The sequence below is a fragment of the Pygocentrus nattereri genome, chromosome 18 (assembly GCF_015220715.1).
Source record: "Pygocentrus nattereri isolate fPygNat1 chromosome 18, fPygNat1.pri, whole genome shotgun sequence".
Taxonomy (NCBI): Eukaryota; Metazoa; Chordata; class Actinopteri; order Characiformes; family Serrasalmidae; genus Pygocentrus; species Pygocentrus nattereri.
This window is the reverse complement of record NC_051228.1, coordinates 29,020,065-29,047,315: the sequence shown is the minus strand read 5'-3', so window position 1 is coordinate 29,047,315 and position 27,251 is coordinate 29,020,065. Positions and strand designations below refer to the sequence as shown.

General features: G+C 41.1%; 1 protein-coding gene across 3 annotated transcripts in view; it reads left to right on the top strand.

The window, feature by feature from the left end:
- Nucleotides 1-27,251, top strand: part of LOC108427265 (roundabout homolog 1-like) — a 295,097-nt gene that overhangs the window by 154,247 nt on the left and 113,599 nt on the right. The window lies entirely within an intron of this gene.

The window sequence follows — 27,251 nt, the reverse complement described above, 5'->3', positions numbered from 1 at the left end:
AATTCTCTCCCCCATTTAAAGAGTTTGAAGGAAGGCCGATAGCTGCTGTTGCTGCTAGGAAGCTGGATATCTTTTTGCAGCTCTGATGTCTTTAAATCATCATTACAGGGAAGAGGGAAGGAACTGATTACTCAAATAACAGAAATGACTCATCGGATGAGGAGAACAGCAAGTTAAAATCTAAAGTTAGCAAGGAAGCTGGCTAGATGCCTTCAACTTGGCTTCTTTTCTCTGGCTGAAAGGGTAAAAACTTGCTAGCAGTCAGGATTGGTTGCCACAAGGAGTGTAGGCTGTATTTGCCCAAGGCATACATGAAAATGATGAATTCTGTCAAATCAGTGAGCTTGAGGCATGTACTGTGTGCTACAGAACACTGCATAACACACCAAATAGCAAATTAAACTTTGGTTTCTAGCTGGAATGTTGTTTAATGAGTTACCAATGGCTGTACTGAAGGTGCATCACAATATGGGTATTTTTCCCATCCTGTGCAACTCAAGAGTGGAAGACATTGATGTTTGTGTGTGTGAGAGAAAGGGAGTGTGTATTTGACAGAACCTCTGGTCAGTACTATCAGGTCAGGCAGAAAGCTGGAGCCTCCTACTGATTCTGTCCCATAAGTCCAGTGTGGGAAAAAGTTGGGGCACAAAGAGGTACTGTAACACACTTCTGATAGCAACACTAGTGTTCATATCCTCCCTGTACTGTACTGTGTTGCTGGGCTGATTAGCGGTCAGTGGGAATAGTGGACCCTTGTGTTTGTAATCAGGTCTGACTGACCCCCCCCCTCCCAGTCAGTTAAAGGTCAGCTTCTTTCAGCCACGGAACCCTTATCCAAACGCATGCCATCCCACCGCACCAAGGCTTCACTTTTTATTCATTTTTTACAGCCTCTGGCTCTTTTCTGCCATCAATCCTCCAGCGGTAGTTGTGTCATCAAACAGCAGCCAGACGCCAATCTGCTCCTGTTCTCCTGTCTGCACAGCTGTCTGGCAGAGCTGAGGAGCAGTGAGGCATCACGTGTGCGTGTGCATATGTTTGTCACTGAGCTCACCTGGCACGTTTTTATCTCACCACTGTGTGTTTACCCACTCTGTCTGCTTTTAATGGTGGATGTTGGTGGTGTTTTTGAGTAACAGGGGGTGTTTTTGGTGCTCAGCCCTCGTGCTTTGTTGAGATTGCCTTTACTTCTCCATTGTTTGTGGTCACACAGATTCTAGCCTGTAATCATTTCTATATGAAGCTTTTTTCTGCTCTCTTTTAGCATAATTAAACCTAGCATGCCTTGCAGGGACACAAGGAGCTGAACAAGAAGCTGACAACTGAGAAGCTGACTTCAGACATTTTACAACTGTTCTACTTTTGTGGAAAAGTTTCCTGCCAGAGATGTGAGAAAAGCAGCTACAACTGAGCCAAAGCTTAAAGCAGAGCAAAGTCTGTTTTTACTTTTTTAATGATATTTTTAGCTTGTGCTAGTACATTATCAAATGCTGAGACATATTTACGGTCAAGATGGTAAAATGGACATAAAATGTGGCTGTCAGAGTGCTTTGATTTTTGTTGAAAGGACAACATCTTCTTCTTAACAGGGTTCAGTTGCTGAATCCTGCTCTACTTACCTGCTCTACTTGGTACATATCACAGTTTGCACAATGCCTTTTGTACCCAGCTAGGAATCTTCCTATTCCAGTTTTCCTTGGAGAGCACTTCTACTTTTGCAGTGTTCTTGGGTCCTCTTGCATGCACAGCTCCCAAAGTTTTTTAGTAATGTTCGAGTTAGGTAACTGCAAGTCCAGTCCAAAAGCCTAAGCTTAAGGTCCTGAAGTAATTAATCGTGGATTTTGAGGTATGTTATGAATCTTTGTCCAGTTGTTGAATTCAGCCTCTTTTCAGCTTCAGTTTCTTGACTGACTGTTATACTTGCTTCCAGAAGTTGCTGATAGTCACTTTGGACCATTTGTACAACAGGGTTTACAACAGTGATATATTTGGTTTATTTGAACTTCTATGTGATGTCCAGCTGAGGACTGAAATGTCTTCAAGTCAAAGTCATATTAAGTCATTAGGCATCAAAGCTGATAGAACAGTTTATTAAAGTGTGTTAAAACGTGTCAAACATGACATTAGAATTAAATTAGCTCTCAAGCCTGTGTGCGTGTGTGAAGTGTATCAGTGTGTGTGAGCAGGTGTTTATGTTTGTGGCTGATTGATGTGCTGAGAGGTGAGAGAATGCCTTCCAAAGCGCCGTGGCCTAATGCCCCCCGACAGGCCTCCAGCGATGGCTGGGTATTTGCAGAAGGGTTAGACTTATCCATGCTCTGCCTGTCACTTCTCTCTCTCTCTCTCTCTCTCTCTCTCTCTCTCTCTCTCCTTTTTTCTCTACCCCTCACTCTCTTTTTCTTTTTCTGTCTCTCACATTATCTTTTTCTCTTTCTCTCTTATAGTCTTTCTACTTTTCTTTTCCTCTCTTCCTTTCCCTTGCTTTTCATTTCTCTTTCCCCCTTACCATCTCTTTCTCTTTCCCTTTCCCTTCTCTCTCTTATTCTTCCTCCTCTCTCACTCTTTTCCTCTCTCTCCTTTCTTGCCATCTTTCTCTCTCCCTCTCTCTACCCCTCCCCTCTCTTTCTGTGTTTCTCCACCTCTCCCTTTTCTCCCTCTTTTTTCACCCTTTTCACTCCTGCCCTCCCTCTCTCTCTCTGTTTCTCTCACTTTCTCTCTGTCTCTCACTCCCTCTCTTTCTTTCCCTTTCCTTCTCTCCTTCTCTCACTCTCTTTCTCACTCCCTGACTCTTTCTCTCTTTTTCTTTCTGTTTTTACTCTCCTTCTTTTTTCTGTCTCTAACCTTCTCTCTCATCCTCTCATTCTCTTTCTTCCATTCTTTCTGTTTCTGCCTCTCTTTTCCTCTTTCTCTTCCCTCCCCAGCTCTCTCTCTGTTTCTCTATGTCTCTACCTCTCTTTCTCTGACTCTATCTCTGTACCCCTCCCTCTCTCCCTCTCCATCTTTCTATATTTCTCTCTACTTCTCCCTCGCTTTTCTTCTTTCTGTCTGTTTTCTTTCTTTCTTTGTCTCTGCCTCTCCCTCTCTTCCTGTCTCTATTCCTCTCCATCTCTGCTCTCTCTACCTCTCCACATCTTTTCCTCTCTCTTTTTCCCTCTTTCTCTTGCCCTTCCCTTCTCTTGCTCTCTCACTCTATTTTTCTGTCTCTCTTTTCATCTCTCTCTCCCTCTTTATCTCTCTCTCACCTCTCTCTGTAGTAAACAGTGCTCTGGCTCAGTGGGTCATGCTTTATCAGCTCCTTATCAATTGCTGAGGTCAGAGGGCATCAGAGCTCACCTCTGTCATGGCCATCCCTTGTGAAGCATAAAGCAAAGGCAGTCTATTGTCAGACGGTTCTGCATGTTGACTTTGCTTTCATCTCTGAGCCAACAGAGAGCAGGTGGGACTGGACTGATTTGAGGACTTTGAGACGTAATCATTTTAATACAGGAAAGAGTAAAAAACACTTAAAACTGTGAATTTTTAATACTATTTTACTTTAATTTAACGCTGTTTAGCCAGTTAACACCTCAGCCTTCAAAGGGTCTGTTATTTCTGTCTTTCATAGAAATCACTGTCAATCAGAACTGGGCATCTGGATGCATCCTATCAGTGTGAAGTGGAAGGGGCGGGGCTTATGCAGTGCACATGCGTACACTCAAATGACAGGGCTGTTGGTCCACATACATTCATAAATATATATATATTTTTTTTCCTTTTTCCAAATTTTGACCTGCAGTAAAGATCTAATCTGAACCATTAACCTGTGAATCTTTCCACTCTGAGCTGATCCTGAGTCCAAACTGGTTCATGGGCTTGGTATGGAAAGCACAGCAATGGTGGTGCTTTTGTTCTCCAATGAAAAAATGCACAAGCAAACAGGCAGAAACACGTGCGCCCCCTCACACTGACACAGACACATTTGTAAGCCCCCTGCAGTGATATTGTCCGTGCCGTTTTGTGGAAACTGCTTTTTGCAGATAGCAATGTGTGTTCAGGTCGAACAGCCTGTCATTAAGGTAATCAAATCTGCTTGTATGATCCAGCAGACGGCCAATTAAATACTTACCATGCCACAGCAAGTGGCTTTTCAGCATTCTCAATGGATGCAGCCCAGACGCCTAAATTACAGAGGAATGCAAACGAGTGTTTTAGCATTTGTGGCTGGTAAAAAAAAGCATCTCACTGAGAGTGCTTCCCTTCTCAACTTGACATTCATTTATGTGCGCATTGTTAGCTTAGGAAAGTGGAGCTCAGGCCCTCAACAGGCTCTAATACAGCCACATTATAACACTCCAGCGGCTGATGGGCAGGGCTCAGAGCACTCTGGCTCGCGCGCATCAGCGTAATGAGCGAAGAAGGGCTTTTTGGACACGGCACCTCGCACTCTTATTAAAAGCCCTCACGCCACTGTGAAGCGCTTTGATGTGCTTCAGGCCGCTAGCCAGCGGATCAGTGATCACACGCCACTCTATTGGCAAACATTAGGGACTGGCTTTAGGTGTGGATGAAAGGAGCTGTCACTGCACAGTCAACACATTAGTGGAGCTGAGAGATTAGTGTGGAATTCAGAGAGAGCAGCACATAACGCTCACCTGTGAGGTGTGGACTGCGCGTTACTCATCTACACAGAGCTTTCTGTCTTTCCGCTTACCTTCTTTTTCCTTCTTTCTCTTCTTTGTTTCTTCTCTTCTTTTACCTTTTTGTTTCTTTATTTGTCTTCCTTTTTCTTTCTGGCTTCCTTTCTTTTCTTTCTCTTTTCCTTACTTGTTTACTATCTTTCTTCCTTTCTTTCTTTCTCTTTTGCTTACAGTCTATTCCTCTTTCTTTCTTTCTTTCTTTCTTTCTTTCTTTCTTTCTTCTACATGCATTCTTTCTTGTTTTTCTCTTTTCCTTGCTGTCTTTTTCTTTTCTTTCTTTCTTTGTTTCTTTCTTCTGCATTCATTTCTTTCTTTTTTCTATTTTCCTTGCTTTTTCCTTCTTTTTTTGGTCCATTTTTACTTTTTGTTCATTTTTTTTGTCTTACTTCTTTCTTTCTTTCTTTCTTTCTTTCTCTGTTCTACATTTCCTCTTTATTAGTCTCTACCTCTTCTTGGTGATTTTCTCTCTGAGCTCAGAGCAGAAATTGAAGAGTGAGAGATAATTAATCGTCACCTTACCTCTCAGCTCTGTACCTCATACACAGCATGTAGCCGAATAATATAGACTGAGTGGGTGAAGCAGAGAGAGAGAGAGAGAGATTGCAAGTGAGAGAGAGAGAATGAGGGAGAGAGAGAGAGAGAGAGAGAGAGAGAGAATGAGGGAGAGAGAGAGAGAGAGAGAGAGAGAGAGAGGGAGAGAGAGAGAGAGAGAGAGAGAGAGAAAGAGATGTCTAAGGCGTTATTGGAATCACTGGCTGTTTCACTCTGGGGCTCCAGTTGTAATTGAGATTGCTTTGCTCTTTGCCCCTCTTGGCAGCAGCATGATTTCCTGGTTTCCAGACTGAGCTGGACAGAGAGCTGCATGTGTTTTTTAGAGCAGTGATGTTTGCTTTGATTTCTTTGGCTTTACAAAAGGCCTAGAAGAGTTTCAATCAAACAAAGCACTATTTCTGACATGAAGGAAGTGAGAGGTGGAGTAATGTTAGGCATGACTGTGCCAGACTGTAGTTTACAGCTTATGCTGCTGGATCTGCTCTCAGACTGAGCTTCAGCATGTGTCTAAGTCAAGACTGACACATATTAGATGTCAAGGATCTGAATAACGTGTAGTTGTGTGTGTTTGGAAGCGTGGGGCGGGGGGGGGGGTCAGCTTACACCTCAGTAGGCCCTGATACACATTGTCAGTTGGAGTGGTTGAACAGGGCCGTGAGTGACAGCGGCTACGTCAGCCCAGGCAGTGCTCAGTTTCTCCTGGCCTGAGGGAGAAAGAGAAACTGCATTAGGATAACATATCATTACTGTATATTTGTGTACACATGCATGCATGCTCATGCATGGACTTGGGTGGGATTGTTTACTTTTGTGAGAGGCAAAAAGTAACAAACTTAACCTGGACGCTTTAAAGTGACTGGGACTTAGTTTAGTTGTCTGTGACTTCATCCATTTTGACTATGATTCATACAGAATTGATTTTTCTTGGATTCCTTTCCTTAGCATATTTCAACTCCACAAGGCTCAATGGCTGTGCTCTTCCATTATATTGAATTTCAAGCTTTTCTGCATAACATGAAGCTTTTTTTTGCTACTAGCCCAAGGTTTTTTGGTTGATCCTCAACTGAAGCAGTTGGAGTGTAACAAGTGTTTACAACTATAAATGATTTACCATGCAGTCTGATGTGTTTCAGTTGATCATCTCAAAATAAACCAAGAGTCTGAGGTTAATAATTTGGAATCCCCTTATCAAATAAGAGTTTTTTTTCTGAAAAGTATTCTTCTGGAATGACTAATGTTCCACATGTTCTTCATCAAACGATGCCAGAATATAACAATAGGTCTCTTGATTATTCTGACCTGCTGTTAATGACCCCGATCTGTTTTTTAAGGTACTGTTAAAAATGCAGGTAAATGGCTTGAAATGTGCTAGTCATATTCAGCTTCAAATACTGCACAAAAAGGCTGCAAGTAAGTGAATTACAGGTTTGAAAATGTCACATTTTCCTTTGTACAATCAGAAGTGAAAAACCACATGAAATAAAGCCTTTCTAATGGTGTTAATGGCTATAGTTTACTCTTTGAAAGTGCACAGTGTCACATTTTTAACAAGCCCAGTTTCTCCAGCTACATTATGGCAACGGATACAAAAATCCACATGAATGTGTGATTCACTGTACTTCTGCTTTGTGAAGTGCCTTCAGTAAACTCTGCCAGATGTATTCAAGTAAACCGACAATTGGAAGTGGGTTCCGTTTTACGACTTGGTGTTTGTGCTTGTAGAATCTAAACACACGTCATTTGAACCATTTTTTCCTGCCTCTGAGTTTGCACGAGTTTGACTCACACTGTTTGCTGAGCAGTGAAACTGCAAGTAGGCAAATCCCCTGTGAGGCAAGACTGCAGCATGTGCTACAAATGTGGTAAATGCTAAGCTGAACTTGATGAGGGAGAGCAAACCAGGCAATGATCTCACATCTATTTAAAGACAGTAGAGATGTCCAGCTGATTAGGGCTGGATATTGGTATCGATATTGATACCAATACTTAAACATATAAGAAATTATTCAAGTGTATGCCAGGCATTATGTGGTATTATGTATTCCATATAACGCTTTAGAAGTTCATTAATAAAGCATAATAAATACAGTATTCATAGGAAGTGTTGCCAGGGATTCCACTGATTTTTCAAAAATTTCTTCAGAATTAAAGTCACACAAAGTGCTTTTTCTGACCAAGTGAGCACTGATTACGGTGGTGATAGAAAGCAGACGTCTGAAGTGTTTAATGCCTCTAAAAGCTACATTACAGAACATAGTAACACTTTATATGAATGGTGTCTACATAAAAGCATTTTACAGGGCTAGAATACTTATCCCTTCCCTGCAGATTCTAAAATACCACATAAATGGAAATGATGACTTTGGATTTTGGACATATTGTCATGTAAAAAATGGATTCTTCATAGATGTTGAATCAATACATGCATTATCAAATATTATTAATACCTATTAATACATGCGACACATATTAATACATGCAGTGTTTATGTATAATGTTATTATGACACCTTTCATATAAAGTGTTACCAAAATTATTCCATGAAATGGTTACGTATACGCTGCCTGAAAGTTACACGCAGGGTGTTGTAAGGAAGAATAGTACCCATAGTACCCCAAGCATTACTACTTTTGGATTCACCAGTTTTACCTTTATTACCACACAGAATAATTCCTTTTGATCACGTATAATACCAATATTTCAGACTGGACTGGGGTGTTCCTGGTAGATAGTGTGTCAGTAGCCTGCAATAAAACTAGAGATGAAGATTTCAGCACAAAGTGCTGAATGGAGATGGAACATTCCAGCACCTTTTCCTGAAGAACACAGCGGCGCTGCTTTCTGCCATGTTCCTGTGCTTTAGGGTGGGGGTGTTAGAGGCACTGGGACGTGTATGAAATGGGGGAGGATGGAGAGGCTTGTCAAAGACCGGCTGGGTAATTAGTGGCACTGCCTTCCCTGTTCTTTTGTTCCCCGGCATCTCTTTCATGCCAAACAGTGTGTCTGCGCCTGTGTGTGTATGTGTGTGAGGGGAGATGAATAGTGCCTAGCCAAACTCGGCATGGGTTGCCAGTGAAGCTCCAGTTCCTCTTTTCCTGCCTTTGTGCACTGTCTCCCCGTCCCCTCCCAGTGGAGCACTTTGTTCTGCTTTAGTTCAGTTTGGCTGGAAACACTCCTGACGACTCACCAAGGCTGCTAATTGAAAGCCTTTGGCAACCAGGTAATGGCAGGCCTTAAGAGAGAGTGTGATATTGAAAGAATTCACCATCAAAGACATCCACATATCCACTTCCTCTCCAATATGCAGAGCCTGCAGACCCACACACGTGTTTGTCTTTATGCCAACGTCAGGAATTAGGTTACAGATATGTTCCTTATGTGTTATATATACGTGTTATATATACCCATATATATATATATATATTATTATTATTTGTAAGTAACTATATACAATAATAATAATAACAACATGTGGCTTATGTTTTTATATTTATTGTTGCTGTTGTACCAAAACATCATTCCTTCAAAATAGTAACAAAAAATGATTGTCATGGCATGTTATAACTCTAACCTCTTTTAATCTCTGTAACCAAAACCAAGTGCTTTTACCCTTCTTGTTTAAAACAATGAAACAACTTTAAAACCACTAGAGTATTTTGTTGGTTACCCTTGTTTTTTCTTTGGTTTGTCCAGAAAATATAAAAAAACAAATAGACACACACACACACACCTACACACACACAAACACACACACACACTCCTCCTTTGCCATCCCCTGGCTGGCCAATGGGTCCCTGAGGTGTGCTGTGATGTGGAGGCCCGCGGATATAGACTCTGAAGCTCCCAAGTGGGTAATGTGAGGAGAGACAACCAAACTAAGGGGCTTCTGTGTGTGTGTGTGTGTGTGTGCGTGTGTGTGTGTCTGCGTCTGTATGTGTGTGTACATTTATTGGGTTCACAAGCATTGATAATTCATATTCACAGTCTTTTTTTTGTTTGCCCAGCAGCTTTTACTGGTTTCCATCAACAGAAAGGTTGACAAGCCCCCTCCCCTACACACACACACATGTGCACATACGCACACACTCCCTCCTCCCTCAGGCTGTAGTGCCTCAGAGCTGACCCACGATGGATAATGGTACTGAATGGAATATCTGCTAGCTAGTGTAACCTCAAGGTCTTGATTTTTCGGAGTGTGTGGGAGTGTATATATGTGAACGGGTGGTTGTGGGCACTAAAGGTGGGGGCGTCGTGTTTGTGTGCATGTTGATGTGTGTTTGTCTGTTTATGTGAACGAGTGCGATTGTGCGTGTGAAGCTGTGAAGCAGAGGCCATCTAGTCGAGCAGGAAAGTGTCTGAATGCAGGCATGAATTGTGGGGCACAGCCAGTGAAGGGTTCCAGGTTGAATGGGAGAGTGTCTTTACTGTAATTTTGGTGTGATCTCTCTCTCTTTCTCTCTCTCTCTGATAGAGAGATGGGAAAGTGGCACACAGGGTGAAGACTCTCTTTATGTGGCAGTTGTAATGCAGACTGGGTCCACAAAATGTTTGTTTATCATTATTACAATGCTGGCCTTTACAGTATTGATACCATAAAATGCCACAATATGCAAATAAGCCTGTTAATAATTCACAAAATGTTCATATCATAATGCTGTTTTTGCCATATTGCTCAGCCTAATAATTGATATGTCAAATGAGTGTCTGATCCAGCAAGTGATCCAACAAATATAAATAGTTTTGGTCAAGATAATAGAGGCCAATTCGGTCAAAATGATCTGATTAATTGAAAGGCACATCAGAATCACTGCAGCAATATAATCACTGCATAGTATTTTTTTTTCATACCATGCAGCTCTGATTTAGACCTACACTTTGTCTCCCCAGTGAGTCAACAAACATTTATTCGCCTCACGTAAGGCTCATTGCACATATCAGACTATATTTCTCACGTTCACTGATTCTCTCTCTCCTTAATGGCTTTCTTTACATTGTTATTGATTTCAGATTACTATCAGCTCAGCTCTCTGTATTAATGCCTGCCAAATGCTTCATTGCATTGTGAACATGGGATCAATAACTTGATAATTTGATGCATGGAGAAGACTATTAGCACTGCAGCTTATGAAGAATCTTTCTCAGGATTACTTAGTCTCCTGTCATTTTCTCCACTCTTCTGCTTCTCCATTCTCTTTCCATGTGCCACTTGGTCCTTCAGTCACTCTGTCTCTAGTTGTCCACTGCCTATGGTCAAGGGCCAGAGACACTGATTCAGGTTTGTTAGCATGCTAGAGTGCTGCATCTTTTTAGCAGATTCCCTGGAGTGTCTTCTGCAGTGTGCTGACTGCTTGAAACAGCTTGGAAGATTAGAGCGAGGTAAACAAACAAAGAAGAAGAAAAGAGGTAGGGAAGGACAGAAGGGTGCTGATATGAGCTTCACTGTGAGGGGAATTTCAGGGAATGTGCTCATCTGAGGACATCTCAGGATGTTTATTACCTAGACGCGACAATCTAAGGCCGTCCTGTTTGGACAAACAGCAAAACTTCTAAACAGTACATTTCCATGAATCTGTACAACTTCTTTCTTTGTTCCTCCCTGGTTTGGCCTCACACCTACAAAAGAAGGCTATTAGCCCCATCAACACAGATCACTTCAGTCTGTTTAACCTTTTAATGTCTAAAAAAGTGACCATTTTATCTACTTTATCTTTAATGATCTGTTTCATCAATACATCACATTTATTTTCATATGGAAGGTTCATGATCTAACAAAGCGAAATAAGTAGATTTTCATTTTGCTTGTGTTACAAATAAATATTTAACACATGAATGGGATTATATTTTTTATTGTAACTCTGATGAAACAAAACTACAGTAACCCCCGAATTCTTTGCTGAATCTACTTATTTTACTTTGAATGACTTAAAAGGGGACAAAGACCCTGAATGTATTGCCGACATAAAGTTAGGTTTGATAGACTTAACTAGTTAATCTGTTCTGGAAATGCTATGAAGCTAAATTGTAAAGTGTTTATGTACATTTTTGGGAATTATTTTTTTTATTATTTTAGTCTTCATCCCTCAGAATTAAACAGGCTGTTTTTTTACTGTCCCTTTTAGACAAATGAGCTCTGTTCCGATTGGCTGTCTTGTATTTTGCATTATTCAAAAAAGCTGAAACACTACGTAGAACTTCAGTGTGAAAAAAAAAGACAGGGGAAATTTGATTTTCCACAATCGGGAGGCCTTTTAAATCTGGATCCACTGACAAGCTCACAGTATTTAAAGGGTTAAACATTGCCAGCTGAATGGAGCCAGCTATGGCAAATGAGCAAAAAAGACCTATGTTGCATTGTGCATGCATAGTTTTGACTTGTTGTGGTAACGTGTTGATGTACTTGGCCAAAATCACCAGAGTAACGTAGCCAGTGTAAGGGAAAGTTTAAATAACTTCTTTATAGGTTATTAGAATGTCCTGAATGAGAATTGTGCTTACACTAAGATAACAGTACCATCTTTTAAATGCATTCAGACCGCATATTTTACCTAGACAGTGGCTAATGTAATCAGTTTTCTCGTTAGCTGTATCAGCTTCTTCTGGGATCAATTTATCTTCTAAAGCAAATCATCTCTTGCTTTTTTAAATGAAGTTTTTCTTAGTCAGCACAAATTGGCAAATACTCATTTTCATGTTAGAATTCCTTTGTGGCTTTGATTTTCCCAGCTATTACGCAAATGTGGCTATATTATAGGCCACTATAGCATCGATGTAGCCCCTGTTAGCACCAGGGCTGCAGAGTAGGCTGCGTGCTGGGGGACCGTGGGATGCTGGATGATTGGCTCACAGGCTTTTGCTGTGGTAATTATCAGTGGCTCCTCCGCTCCCCACAGAGGCTTCCAGCAGCTTATTGCCATGTTTTAATTCAGGTTTTTTGTTAAGTAATTTGCCCGTGCAGTAGCCTTGAGAGAAGTGAAGGAAGTGAGAGTGAAAGAGTTTTCTGTGTGCAGAACAGAACAAGTATATGTGTGTGTGTGTGTGTGTGTGTGTGTGTGGGTCTTTGTGTTATTGTGTTGCTCAGAAGCATAGACCTACAGTTCCCATGTGACTCTTTTCTTTAAGAAGCTGTTTACCAAGGTACAGGAGATATTGATTCAATAAAATTAACCAACACCAGAGTTTTTAATCATGTCCTCAGTAAACAAAGGGTTTCTTTTTTGTTCTCTTCCTTGTTTAAGCTAGTTAAAGCCACCACAAGCCAAGTATCTGATGTTTATTTCTATAGCTAAGCAGCTAATGTAGCTACCAGCCGTGTCAGCATTGTGCAAACTGCATACATTAAAGACACATTTGCCTTAAATGTTCTTAAGCAATCGCAAATAGACTCGTTTATGTGGTTTCTGACACTGAATGCATTTACATGCACTTAATAATCTGCTAACTGAAGAAATCAGATTTCGTCAGTAATCCAATCAACACGTTTACATGCACTCGTGATGGGAAAACTCCAGTTCTACATGAGATGGGCGTTAACCAGATTTCTGCATTGGAACCTGGCCAATAAATGAACAGAAGACGGTATTTGTCTGCATGTACAGGTGTGTCTGTATGAGTATGCTGTTTATGTACTTGTTGGCTAAATTAGCCATTTAGAAACAGCACAAAAGTAAAGAAGCAAACGTTGCCAAATATGTCTTGGCTAATCATCATTTGATATCTTGCTGGATTACTACTTCAAGTCCTGCAAAAAGAAGAAAACTAGACCTCCTTTTCTCTTACACATCTAAAGTTTGTTCATCCAAACTGTCTTCTGAAATAAATGGTATTAAAAAGGAATTTGTTTCCCATTTCTTTTATAATATTCTTTATTTTCTTAGGCTTTACATTGGGTGTTATGATGTTTGACTGCATTCAGCCACAAAAGCATTAGTATGGTCAGTTACTGATGCTAAATGATTAGCTCGGGATTACAAACACCGCTCCATCTCATCCCAAAGGTATTGGATGGAGCTCCACTCCTGAGAACTCAGTTCCACTGCTGCACAGCCTAGTGCTGGGGAGCTTTACACCGCTCTAGCCAACACTAGGCATTGGGAACGGTGAGCTAGTTCATGCTCCAGAGCGTCCCATTGTATTTGCAGCACTTTTATTTTGAGATTCTACAAGTTTGTGCTCAATGGAACACCTGTGGCATCTGTGGGTGCACCTTAAAGAAGCTGGATTAACACTTTAAGAGGAATGTCTGGATACTTTTGGACAGACAGCGAAGCTTTGGTGGTTTATTTTTTCCATATGCCCTATGTTTCTCACCCAGCACTGAGCCTCATCAGGTCTTTCCCTATTTCCTCCAGCTGACTGGAAGTGCTCAGAGGTGTCAAAGTGAGTCCAGCCTCCTTCCTGACACTAATCCCATCACCCTTAACCCCCAGCAGGTACACACTACGGCCTCCCGTCGCCTCGCTTCACATGACGCCCCACGCTGCCATTGCCATGACGACGCGTGACAGCTTGGTCCATGGGGGGACGGGTGCCGCAGGAAACCGTTACGGTGGTAGCTGGCAGTGCAGAGGGAGGGATAGCGGTTAGTAGTGTGGATTAGTGGATTGATATGTAGCATTCACACTGTGGTGGCTCTGTGACAGCACAGTCGCTCTGCTGAGGGGCCCTGAGGTTGACCTTGCTCTCGGAAGAAATCATCTATTCGAGCACGCAGGACAAAGGCCAGTGATTTTGAGTGTGTGTGTGTGTGAAATAGAATGAGAGAGAGGGGGGGAGAGAAAAAGGAAAGGAAAGGAGACAGTGGATTATTTTTTTCTATTTATTGCATTTGCAGGAGAGCAGACAGTCCTTGGACACACAGCAGGCACGCTTTCACTAAAGAGAGAGAGAGAGAGGGGGAGTACATTGTCACACACTAATTTAAATCCAATTTATGTTTTTATATTACACTTGCCCCCCCCCCCCCCCGTACATACACACACATACACACACACACACACACACATATATATATATATATATATATATGTGTGTGTGTGTGTGTGTGTGTGTGTATATATATATATATATATATATATATATATATATATATTTCCTCTCACTTTCCCTTTCTCCCTTTCATCTCTTTTTCTCCCCTTCTGTTTTACTCTCTATTCTCTCTATTTTCTCTCTCTTTCCATCTCACTCTCTCCATTTTCTTTCTCCCTTTCTCTATCTCTAGCCTCTCTCTTGCTCCCTGTCTCTATCCCCCCCCCTCTCTCTCTCTCTCTCTCTCTCCCTCTCTCACCCCACATCCACTCTCTTTGAGTGCTTGACATTTTTCAGGTAAACATTTGTGGCCGTTTGTTGAGCCAGGCAAGCGTGAGATTAGCATTAAGGCCAGTTTTCATTATACTGAGGTTATTCTGCCATGTCTCATACACACACACGCACACATGCATACATACTAGAGGTGTTATTACACACAAATTCGACAATATATATTGTGTTGTTTGCATCAGGATACGGTACAATACAGTTTACAATACAACAATTTACAATACAGTTAAAGAGTTAAAAAAAAAGTTTAAAAAAATACATGCCAACATTCTTTTTGCTTTTTGTAGTTTTTCCAGTTGCCTGATCCACACTGCAGATCCAGGTCAAAACATAATTAACACTGACAAGTAATTTTCTTCAAATATGACAAATATGTTTAAAAGCTCACGTATTTAAATGGTTTTGAGTGCAGGGGGTGGGGGGTATTTTTCTTCCTTCCTGTCTTTTAGCAATAAGATGGCGTGTTCTTAATAGAAGCGAGGGCTGTCAAATAATTACAATAGTTAATTGTTTGCAATAGGAGGGGACAAAGTAAGTAATCAGAATGTGTTTTTTCCTCTCAGTAACATTATTTTCATCATATGAATGTTAAACCTGAACATGAAAATCACTGTTCAACCCAATGAAAACTGAGGTTCCAGTTTTTAGCAGTGATGTCCAGTGACAGGAATAAGTGGTTGCATATTTCAGCACCCCCATGTTTGTAGCCTTTCATTCTTATGAGAGAACCAGAGCTTTCCACTTCATTATTGCTTTTGTTAGCCTTGTGCTGTATCTGTAGTTCTCTTGCAAGCACAGTTCACTGTAGTCTGCCGAAGACATCCTCCGGTGCTAACATTACTGTATTACTGATATTGCTGGCATCAGTCTTGTGTTTTGCTTACTTAAGACTTGACATTGTTCACTGATAAACAAATTCACAATGTCAGTAAGCTACGGTTTAATGCTATATTTGAATGAGATGACTACAATTGTGGGGTCATAGCAGCTGGGCTTCAGGCTAGAACTACAGGTGGTTTGAAGTGTCAAACTAGGAAAATGGATTAACAGTATTAAAAAAAGTTGCTGTAATCATTTATGACGTTAATACATAGTAGCACATTAACTTTGAAGCTACTAATGAAATCATTCCACTTTGTCAGTATGTCAATCACAAATATTTAGCATAATATTAAGCATAAAATCAAACTGAATTTTATTAACATATATATATCCATCCATCCATCCATTTTCTAAGCCGCTTCTCCGTCAGGGTCGCGGGAACATATATATATATATATTATATATGAGTATATTGTATCACAACCTCTGTACAAGTAAAAATGAATATTAATGTGTGTATCATAACACCCCTAACCCATACACATCCCTATTATTTCTCTTTTTCTGTTCAGCATGCACATGGCCCTCATCCCAGCACCCCATCATCAGCTGACACACTCTACATTCCCCTCCCTCCCAATTAAGCCCCCACTGATCATCCACTGCTAATTAGCAAAGGTGTAATTAAACAGCAAGGTTCCGCCGGTCAGATCCCTTAAAGAGCCCCGGCCCCTCTGCGGCTGCGTATTAATTCATTTTCACACATTTTAATTGTATCTGGTCCGGGCGCAGCTCTGTTTAAGCTGTTTGTACATTAATCTTCATTGTTTGCACCACAAGTTTCTCCCATTGGTGGGCATTTGGACGAGCTTCTACAGAGGATGACAAGTGTCTCTCTATTGTCTCACTACATCATCCTCTAACAGTACTGTATATCCTCTTTCTCTCGCTCTCTCACCCCCCCCCTCTCTCTCTCTTTCACTCTCTCTCACTCTCTGTCTCTCTCTCTCTAGTCTATATATGGCAGCCAGGTCTGTCTGTTCAGTTGAATAGAATGAATGTTTGTATCCACACAATAGCAGGTGATAATAGATTGGGACAGAACACCCTGGTGGTCAGGAGTATCCCAGCATCCCCTACATACGTCTTGCTGTTTCAGGGCAGGAGTGGGGTGCCCTAGCCATGGCGCCCCATAATCACAGGTTAATTGAGTTAATTTTGGGTGAGTGGAAAGAGCAGAACACACACACACACACACACTGCTGCCGTTAGACACACACCAGCGTCCTAATCTCCCTCTGTCCCACTCAGTCTGCCCACACTGAGGGGCTTTACAGAGCATTGTGTGTGTAACGTCTGGCATGCCTGTCACCACTCTCAGTGAGCTCTCATCACCCAGCGCTCTTTTGGCCTATTTTTCTGTCACCAGCACAATCAACACTGCATTGTCTGACAGGTACAAGGCAGCCTGCTTAAGGTGGCTGAGCATTTCAGGAATAAGGCTTATTCTGGAGTAGCCAGAGTCGGGGAGACATTATTTGTATGTGTGTCTGCGTCTGTGCCCATGTTAGGGTCACAGCAGATCCTCTCTTAGCCTTACCTTAGAATCACTAGTAATGCATTCAGGGATTTTGGCTTTGTTCGTGTTGCCTCATTATAATTTCCCCGCAGAGTAGATACAGCTATGTTTCGACAGTAATTCAAATTTAAGGCTGACATATGCTTCTGCAAAGATGCATGGTAATGTATTTGTGTCTCAACAGAGAGAGGCGGTTAACAAGTAGATGCACCCCCAGAGTAGCCTGCAAAGGCTATGACATGCACACCTCCAAAATTTTAATTGCATGCTATGTGAATCTGCGAGTGTGTGTGTCAAGAAATTTTGACTTACTGTCCAGTAGTGCTGGGTCCAGGATGAGATCCCAACTACTTAACCTGAACCAGATCTAGCAGTTTGAGGTGTGACCTCACAAGCATTAATATGATCTATTTACTGAATATTACAAAAACATGAAAGGCATTCATTCTTTGACAGAGAGAGCAAAAAATATAAGAATGTCCTCTTGGATTCTTGTAGATTCTAGTTTTGGCACCACATGTTTGCATTATATGCAAGTATGTTGGCAGATCTGCAGAAGTATTAGCTTTTAGGGAAATAGTTATTGTGTGTAGAATTGTGTAGGTGAGCTTGTGATCCAAATTCATTTCTGAAGTGTATTACAGAGTCTTTCTCTTTAGCAGAGGTCTTCAGATCTAATATATAGTAAGCTATATTGGAATATATAGCAATATAATTGCAATATCAGGCAGTCCTAGTCTATGTGAGAGAAGGGTGAATAGCGTTTATATTTGATTTGTGTGTGTATGTATAGCTTCGGTTTAGGTTCAGCTAAAATGGGATAAGCTCTATATCTGTCATCTCAGTGGTCTTCTCTCCTTCGCTGTGTTTGTTCTGTGGCTGTAAGCTGGGCTGGCTGTTGGGTCTGTACACACAGAAGGACAATAGCGGCATGATTGTGTTATTTGGTTTAGGCTGATGTGTGTGAGGGTAGCAGAGCTGCAGTGTTGCGGTGGCTTTGCTTTGGAGTTCATTTCTTATCTTCAAGTGTCTCTTTGAACATGGGGCTCGCTTGCATGCGCTGAAACTGGAGATATGCAGGGACGCCCCTTCTGACCCCCACCCAGCCCGTTTGATCTAAAATCGTTCAAATAACAGCCAAAAAATGGCCACAGGAACATGATTCTTTGGCTTGGATTTATGGTTCTAGGTTGTTTTGAATGTAGTGTTTTTGTGATGCCTCTACAACCAGCATATTTACATATATTCAATCTAGATCCAGCTAAGCCCCACCCATTTGTGCTGAAGTTATAAGGAGTGTTTTAAGCCTGGAATGCTTTTTGATTGAGGCGCAAAACAGCATGGCCAATCAGGACAGAGGACATTTGCATGTGTCAGTCCTTATTAAAAATAATTCAAATAAAAACTTTCTTTAGTACATAAATATTCAAAAATTCCTTAAATGCATTAATATAGAACATGGACTCTTTGGTATAGAACTGTTACATCTTGTGGAGGTTACATCTAAAAAGGTTCTTCACGCTGATAAATCTATCAAAAGGTTCTTTAGGGTACCAAAAGTAATTCTTTTATGACATCATTTCAAAGAACATTATTGGCAGCTTCATTTTTAATAGCATACTTCAATAAATATCCCCAATTAATGAGTTTGATGCTTTTTTAAATGCACCATGTACATTTTATTTTCTTCAGTTGATTTGCATAAACCGAGCAACTGCCTACAGATGCAGTCAACCAACCATATAGTTCATAAGCTATAAGCTCTATTTATAAGATTTCCCTTTTCAGACAAAAGCAGTCCATTTTCTGGGGGAATCCATTCACCCGAGCCTGCTTAAAGCTCCATAGACATGCTGATTGCTGAAAAAGAGCCTTTAATTAGATTTTCTTTCTTTTGTGTGCTCACTTTTAAAGCCCAACAGGTAGAACGCATGTGGCATGGCAGGTTTTGCTGAGTGGGGGGTGCTGCGGTCCGCAATATTCCTGCACCTCAGCAACCAGGGCTGTGTTTTCCATATAAAAGAGGAAAGGGGTGGTGGTGGTGGTGGGGGGGGTCTCGCTGTGCTCCTGGCTGTTGGAGGAGGTCCAGGGGGAGAGAAGGCAAGAAAGAGGAGTGTGGGGGGTTGTAGCTCCCTGAGCTACAGGCCTGTACAGTAATCCCCTCATTAACTCATGCAGGCCACAACCCTGCACTCAATCTGAATTATAAACACATCCTGCTTTGTATGAGTGTGTGTATGTGTCTGCTGTGTCCATGTGTATGAGTATTTGTAGTTGTTTGATATTTGTTAGCTTTTTAATTACATTCTTCTCTTCAGAATGATTGTGGTGTGTAGTCGAGGTGATTAAGGTTTTCTGTGCCATATGGAAGTAATAATTTGGCGAGAAATCAGACTTACACAGTTTCCCCCATACCTCAATTGTAGTTGATCAGCCAAGACATGTTTAGTGTACAAAGTTTCTTTTTTATACTGGAGAAACTGGAAGTAGCTAACAAGTAATGAAAGTTAATAACCAATGGATTAGCATCTTCACACACTTTCCTACAAATGTAATGCATTAACAATAAACCTTGTTTATTCGGTTTCTGAGACAGCACCACCACCATCAGAACCAGCATGTGGCCCTTGTTGGAACAAAATCCTTTACCTCACTTTATGTCAATTTTTAAAAAGTAACTGAAAACAATCAGCTACTCTTTACATTAAGTTAAACTTTCATAATGAATTGACCAATAGAAACCATCCAAAATTACAAAAAATATTGTTATATTGACTTCTCTTCAAAGTTAAGAATGTTCTTTTCATTTCCTGTAAAATTACGATGAAATCAAGGTTTTGTTCCAACAGTGACCAGCTGGTATGCTGGTCAACCAGTATGACCTTGTTGGGTGTCAAGCTAAACCAGCACAAGATCAGCAAAAATCAGCATGAATCAGCTTAGACCAACTTATTTTTTCAGCAGGAGAAAAGGAGGAAAGAGGAAAAACATCTTGAAATTGTTTTCTTCTGTGCTTCTTCTGTCTGTTCAGTAGGACTGTTTCAGAAAGGGTGCTTTTACATCAGAAAGTCATTTTAAACAAACCCCCTTTATCAAATTACTCTTGGTCCAATTAGCACTATCTCTGCACCCGAAACGTGTCTCTCCACAGGATGGTCCTCCAGTGCCCGCACTCTGCTGAAATTCATTCATTCCAGTCCCTCACACTCGCTCCACTCTCTGCTTCCTGTCAGACAGATAGCAGCAGCGTTCCCCAACACAGAGAGAGGCAGAAAGACAAAGAGGGAGAGTATGCAAGAGAGAAAGAGATTGTGTGGTGTATCCACTTATTTTGAGATGTCCTCAGTTATCCTCTGCTCATACCAGGCTGGTAGACCCCCATCTTCTTTCAGACAGGGGTGGCTGACAGATATACAGCATGTGGAGCTATGAATCTGTCCCTTGTGGTCTTTGAAGGGCAATCTGGGCGGAGAGCGAGAATGAGAGAAAATCTGAATCTTACATTTTCTTCTTTCTGTTTGCAAAAGAAGAGCTGTATAAAGATGTGGCTGACAGAGAGCTGGCTCGCCTTTCTCTGTAAAGAAATGACTCCAACCTATACCTCCTGTTTGTGTGTCCACTAAAGGTTGTTTTGTAGCTAATTAACTTTTTGATTTTAGTGTAACAGTCAAACCTTACTCTTGGACTTCCTTTGAACCAGTTTCTTAGTTTCATTTGAGAACTTTTTTTTAATTGTGCAGCGAAACAGACGCAGCATTGCCCCCATCATTTCCTATAGTGTACTGCAGTCTGTCAGAATGATCACTCATGAACATTATAGGTTATTATACACATAGATTGTTTCATAAGTAACCTCATCCACAAAAAGTAGTTGATAACTAATCAATGCAAACTCTTATGCAAACAAATTCATATGTTGAAAACATGTTACAACGCATTCTACTTACATTTAAAATACATTAGCAAGATATAACAATACATTTCATTTTCATAGATGCCAAGTTTGTCAGTTTGTTAGTGTTTGTACATGAGCAGCTCAGAGTGTGAGGAAGTGCGTGCACATGCATCTGTATAGTAGGTCACATGGCCGTAACAGGACAGAGAGGGGATCTTTTGTGTCGGCCTGGGGGCCGTAATATGAATCTGGCGTCAGGGATCGTGTATCTGGCCCTGTGGGGTGCTCTCCGCCTCACTTCCTGTTGACAGCAGCACATTACACTCACACACTGCACACACTGAGCTCACTGCACCAGAGACCCTGCCCTGCTGCGTGCTTTTTTTATGTGTGTGTCACTATTTACTATTCTCAACATTGAAAATACTGTCTCCCTATAAAAGTGGACAATATAACAATATTTGTCAAAGAACACTGACCAGCTATATGTTTTATTACAAAGAGAGCATACTTAGTAGTGATGCATGATGATACCGATGTCATATCACAAAGTACTCCAGAAGAGTACAATAATTAAACAGGTGGTTTTTGTTACTGTGCCTTTAGGACTGATATATGTAAATTGCCCCTGTTCTGATTGGTTGTCCTGTATTGTGCCCCATTCAAAAAGCAGGCTAGGCTGAAACATTCCTTATATATGGAACATCAGCTTTGGCCCACAATTCTCATATTGGTCCATCCCTAAAAATGAGGTCTGTTTAGTTGTACTTAGTGCAGCACAGTATGTGAAGCACAGGATAAAATCGTTGTATTCATCAGTTTTGATAGTCTTTAAATGTGGCATAACTGGTCTGATTCTGTTATGTCTGTTCCAAATGATAAAACCTCCAAAAAAACTACACATTGTGAAGCATTGTGATCGTGAAAATGTCTTCAAGTATCGTGATATATTTTTTCCATATCGCCCATCCCTAATTCCCTACATATTGTTCTATTGTTTTTGTTTACATTGAAAACTGAGGAGCTATATATAAAACGCCATTAAAGGCAACAAAATATGTGATATGCTGAGGTTCTATGTGTTTGTTCATCACTCTGTCACACTGTTGAAAAATTGGAGCACAGTGCATTAAAGGTATTCTGTGTCCACTGAATCAGATGATTTGTATGCTGTGCCTTTTATATTCCATTTATTCTCAAATGACCAAGACTTTTTACTGGATTTTACTGGAAATAACTTCAATTCCTGCTTAATTCCCAAACCTGATTTCTATCAGGTTTATGCTGGGAATAGTTTCAGTGCATTATGAGTATTCAGTATTCGTGTTTTAAGGGTCGTTTTAAGGGTGTTGTGAGGAATATGCTCCAGTACGTTTTTGGACACCCAAAATAAAGCGCACTATGTAGTGAATAGGCCATTGCTTCGAACATAGACCATACGTGTGAGTGGCAGAGGTCATGGATTACACACACAGCTGCATCTCCTCTGTGTGCTCCAGACCATGCGAGCCTTTCTCAAGCCTGTTGTTACCTGAGGATGAGCTCTGTCCTATGAGCCCACTCCAAAGCCTTAATCCTTTTGTTCAGAGCTCCAGCTTTCAGCTCACCAGCGTCGCTAACGTTCAACTGCGAAGAGAAATCAAATGCTTTTGTTGGGAGCTTTCCCCCACCCCCCTGGCTTCCTTCTCTGCTTATTCCTTTGTCTTCTTCTGCCTCTTTCTCTCCGCCCCTGGTGCTATGCGTTGCTCTCCTCCATCTTGCGCTGTGCTTATTGATTGTCTGAGGCAGAACTCCTGGCAAAATTCCTCCTGAGGTTCAGGATTGCTGCAAATGCACCCCCACCACCCCTAACCCCTCCCAACACCAGCCTCTTCTTCAGCAGACATCATACAGCAGTGAAACTCTATCTGTTTGATTAGCCCCCCAGCCCTGCAGTCTGCTTGCTCCGCCGACAGAAAGCTCCGCTGCACAATCGCATTTCACCAAATTTCTGTGTTTAAATTGCAAAATGCTTCTTTCCCTGTGCTGTGTCTCCGGGATCGAGGCCTAAAAGAACACTCAGCGGCTCTCCCGATGAATATTCCACCGGCATCTTTGCTGAAGAAGTATGGATTTTTTGCATATTCCATAGCCAAGGGCGACGTGCTTAATGAATAAAAGAGAAAGGAGGAACGGCAGGCTGATCATACAGAGTAGGCGGCTTGCCTAGCCCCATCAAAGCTGTGGATAAATAATTGACTCCTTCACCAAAAAACCCTTCCTTTCAGCCTCCTGCGCTTCAGGAACGAATCCACATCTGATCTCCAGAAGCTTTTTGGAGCACTTTTTCGTTTAATTACACAGGGCATCTGATACAGTGAAATGATAATGAGGCATATCAGCATGTATTTAATGTAAGTGCAAGTTAGTTTATTATGGGGAATTTTGTCGTTCGGCTGTCCGGACTTTTCTTTTTAACCTCAATTTAACTCTGAGCAGCCTTTTTTCAAGGCCACCATGCTAAAGTGCAGTATAGGATAGAGATGGTTGTGGCTGCACTTCATGGCCTCTTTGAGTTTAGCGCTAGCAATAGTTTTAGTGGGAGGAGGAGGAGCAAAAGTAGCCATGGTCAGTAAGCCTGTCCCTATCCTTACACACTTACCTGACCACAGTTATTTGAACTGACAGTGATATCTTTCCACATTCATAAGATTTTACAGTAGCACATTACATAAAAGCTACCTACATGGGGAATTCATAACACATGCATAAGCACTGAGTGATGTATTTAGAAAGAAGTAATACATGAACAGCTAATGTCAGTATCCTCAAGATAACATGTTTTATGAAGAAAATTATGTTGTACTGACATTTGTTTTGTTTCTCACACTGTTATGAAGCATCATTCTCGAATACACAAGTGGTTGTCATAATGCAGAAGGCTAGTTAAAAACCATGTATATCAGTTCTATGAAGGTTCTGAGTATCCTTCTGATAAATAGCATATGGTGAGCTTAACCAAGTTCTTACGACAGCGTTTAGGGCCACTGGTAAAAAAAAGATACAAATAAAAGACTTTGAGAATAAAATTGTAAAGTTACAAGAATAAACTCACAATAAACTCACAATATTTTGCGGATAAAGTGGGCTAATTGTAGGGGGCTACCATAACACGTTGGGGCCTCGGGTGCTGTACTGGTGAGGATGAAGATGCCAAGCGTGCCGGAGTTCCACTCACTTCTTCAGGATCATTTTGCGTATCATTCTCGTTGTCTCCTGAAACTGACAGAAAAAACAGTTTCCTCCGAGTCCATCTGGATCTTCATTCTAAATAAACACAGTTTCTTGCACAGCGTTTCAGCTGTTTCTTATACTAATAATAGGCTGGTGCTGATGTGCCAAGAGAGACAAGGGGACTGACTATTTCTTTATGGCTGAAATCAATATGAAAGTGTAACTCTACTAACTCCTCAACATCCCTCATTTTAACACAAGGAGGTGCTGCCTTCCCTTTGGATACAATACTGGGGCTTGGTATTAATGCCACTTTAATATCCTAATTCTGCAACATTATTCTCAAAATATTAGGATTTTGTTCTCAAAATGTTATGTTTTTATTCTCAATTATGTTTTTATTCTCGACTATTATGACTTTTTTTCATCTCAAAATATTAGGACTTTATTTTCAAAGTCTGCTATTTTACATGTTTTTAACAGTGGCCCTAAAACGCAATTGTAAGTTCTTGTTTGTAAGAATGATGCTTAATTTTTATAAATAGAACATTTGTATATCACTTTAGTATAAGGACCCTCAACACAGTGTCATTTACTTCATAAAATATCTAGCAAGTGCTGACATAAGTTGTTCATAGTACTCGATATATGATATGCAGACCTTCAGGCAAAAGGACCTGCTTGATTTCAGTACAATTAAAAGAAGAGTTTCACTAGATGTATTTGGTTGTTTTTGCATCAGAGCTATGAGGCTAATTTAGCTAACAAGTAAAGGTGTTTTATAGCCCTTGCCGCAAAAGCTCTGAAGTGTCTTTTCCAAAGTCTTTTCCAAATTGCTTGGTTATGTGGTTTCTGACACTGTATTACATACTGTTGTCTATAGAAATAGAAAAATCTGCAGTCATAATTCAGGCTTTAAGATGGGTGGTACTGCTGTTCTTAGCTATGTGACGTCCTTTTGTCCCTGCTGTCTGCGTAACAGAGCGTACCTTTGAATGACATTCATGTTTTCCAGCTGGCTGGGTACACTGCAGGTAGCAGGCACGTACATGACTGGCACTTACAATTTACATCACACGCAGATCTATTGTCCACGCCTCATGTCCTGCCACTCCAGCTCACATGCCCATCAAGACATAGTAACTGCTGTTCATCAGCAGCTACGTTAGCAACTGTGCACCTGTAACTGCGTGTCCGACACACCTCAGTGCTGCCAAGATACCACTTTCTCCATACACCCACTGCAGCAGGAGCGCTGCAGACAAGCCCATCATTTTTCTGTATTCAGACAGCTCCTATGATCGCTGAACACTAAGCTTTCGCTTACAGATTAGACAGGCTCTCTCTCTCTCTCTCTCTCTCTCTCTCTCTCTCTCTCTCTCTCTCTCTCTATTTTCCAAGCCGCTTCTCCGTGAGGGTCACAGGGGGGTGCTGGAGCCTATCCCAGCTGTCATCGGGCGGAAGGCAGGATACACCCTGGACAGGTCGCCAGTCCACTGCAGGGCAGACAGACACACAGAGTCACTCACACATTCATACCCAGGGGCAATTTAGCATATCCAATTGGCCTGACTGCATGTCTTTGGACTGTGGGAGGAAACCGGAGAACCCGGAGGAAACCCACTCAGACACAGGGAGAACATGCAAACTCCACACAGAGAGGACCCCGGTCACCCGGCCAGGGAATCGAACCCAGGGCCTCCTCACTGTGAGGCGACAGCGCTACCCACCGCGCCACCATGCTCTCCCGCCCTCCACCATATATATATATATATACACAAATCTAGATAAGAAGAATAAGCTCTATTAGCTGAGTAATGGGAGTACATCATGATAGTTGCATTATATCTACAATCACCTGTTGCTATTTTAGCTATTTTCCCAACTCCCTAACAATAAGTAAGATTTGTAATCAATAGCCATTGAGCGTTTTACCAACTAGCTCATTTTGAAGTTTCTTCTCTCAATCAGCAGAAATTACATGGAGTGAGCCACATGCAGAATGCGCCACTCAACGCTAATCAGCCACTGCCTGCAACAAAACAATCACTGATGAATATAAATGATGAATAGTATTATTATTCTTTTTATTCATGTGTACTTGTTGTTTCATTTTATTTTTACCATCATGTTCAACATTTATAGCAACAAAAAAAACACCTGGCATCCTCCTTCCATCCCCCTCTAACAGCCTGAAGCAGAAAGCTAAGCTAATATACATTGCATATACATCATTTACATAGGCTCACTCCATTATTCGTCCGGCTTAGCCTCTCTCACTCCTCGCGATTACAAGGCTTACATTGTTATACATTATTTAATAGTTATACTGCTGGAAGTGAAATGAAGTGGTTCAGGTTAAGGCCTGGGCTGCTAGCACTGCTAGGACTGGGCTCTGCTAGCGCTGCCATTTAGTTCACACTGAGAAAGCAATTAGACTGTCTGGATGAAAGAAAACTGAAGATATGCTGCATAAGGGGTGTAGATGTAGATTAAGTCAGGTCAAGATATGTTATGCTGTATCAGTAAAACTGAGAGGAGTGTGTTGCAGCACACAAAAGCATAGACTCTAAATCCACAACACAATAAAAGAGTTCACAAAACACATATTGATGAAAACAGAAAATAGTTTAAAGTTTATAAAACTATAAAAAAGTGTGAATCCTTATTGTCATAATAAAACCCCGTATGTCTCCATTTCTGACATTTTTTCAGTTATTGACAGGCCTGCTGCTCTATACATTGTGTGTAAATATCATGATGTAGGGACCAAAAGAAATTTGGTTCCACTGGGTTACATTAAAAGTATGTTTTTTCCTTCTTTACCATTTTGGAGATACGAGGTTTCGTTCTATCAGCAGTGATATTCTTGTGTAGTATTTTTGGACCATCTTATTGATCCATTAATTGTTGAAAGCTTTAAAAATTGTTGAAATGATGTAAAAACAATTACTGGGCAGAGTACATGCACTTAGTCTTTAAATACTGTAAGGATTAAGCTTAGTCTTGGACTAAATTGCAGTGCCATTGGTGATTTACCACTGCCATTTCACCTAGTAGTCTGGGCTTGGGTGTATTGTGGATCTCGGACACTGCCCTTAAATGTAATAGTTTGGTTCAAGAGTCACATAGCTATATCATAGGCACTGTTTAATAGTCTACTTATTCAGAGGTCTTTATATTAGGGGGTGAAATCACA